The sequence below is a fragment of the Ctenocephalides felis genome, unplaced genomic scaffold, assembly GCF_003426905.1.
Source record: "Ctenocephalides felis isolate EL2017-DRISC unplaced genomic scaffold, ASM342690v1 CF-g0.4_SCAFFOLD_00630, whole genome shotgun sequence".
Classification (NCBI taxonomy): domain Eukaryota; kingdom Metazoa; phylum Arthropoda; class Insecta; order Siphonaptera; family Pulicidae; genus Ctenocephalides; species Ctenocephalides felis.
Window position 1 is genome coordinate 31882 of NW_020536784.1, and position 1332 is coordinate 33213.

The window sequence follows — 1332 nt, forward strand, 5'->3', positions numbered from 1 at the left end:
ACCAGGATGATGGTTCGATTGATCATGCTGTCCCAAGTCAATTAATTGTCAAGATTCTGCTATATTACATAACATGTTTATATTATAATTAATAATAATGTTTGTAATAGTAGCAATTGTAAAATTAATCTTTGTAATAAGTAAAAATTATTAATTATAAATAATGTTCTATTGTAGTTAGAGTGATGAGAGTATTAGTTATAGTAATATAATCAATATTTGTAATGTAACGATCTAACCTATATATATAAAAATCAAATAAAAATTTAACTTCATTGTAAGTGTTTAATTAATTTAATTTTTATCAATTTCAGTGATATATAATTGAACTTGTATATACTTGCTAATTTATTATCAACTATTAATATTCGAGTCAATTTCAATTGAGCAAATTTAAAGTTCAGTTTAGAAATCCACGTATTGAGTAAAAAGCCATGGATATATATGCATGAGTTTTTAGCATAAAACATTGAAAAACACAAATTATGTTTTTGACACCTTTAACTTGAGTGAAAATCCATGACTTTTTAAAACAGTTCGAAGTGGAAAATATCAATATTTAAAGTTTAGTTTGAAATTAGCTACTAATACGTTGAATTATTGTGATACAATGTTAATAAAGTTATTGTAATTATAATATCTTTTAATTGATATTTCATGTTTTTAATTAGCTGTATACTTTAGTTAATATGAGCACTTAATTAGATTGTCTTTGCAATTTTACTTAGAATTATTTAATGGCTCAAAGACTAATTATTTATTTCAACAATTCTGTGACAAACAGATTAATTAATTAGTTCAATTTAATTAATAAGTATAACTAGTATTAGTTAGTTTTACTTTACTAAGAAAAACATATGTATATATGTATTTTTTTAACTTTAATAAATATGAGCATTTATTAATTTAATTAGTTTATTATTTTATTACTTCATTATAAAGACTAAGATTGTGTTTGCAATTTTGCTCATAATGAAATTAATTATTTGCACAAAGACTTATTGCAACTGCTCTATTGCAATTAGATCAATTAACCAGTGTATTTAAATTAATATGTATAACACGTATCAGTTAGTTTTACTTAACTTAGAAAAATATTTCCTTAGATCTTACTATTTTTTTCTTTTTTATATACCGTGTAACTTTAAGAAAAATAAGCACTTTAATTAATTTAGATTGCATGATAATTAGTTCATATTAATTAATACATATAACTTATATTAATTATTTTTGCTTCTAAACTTATAAAAAAAAAATACATCTTAAAGACTTAGAATTTTTTTTTTATCTGTTATAACTTTTTTTTATTTAATTTAACATATTTATTACCTT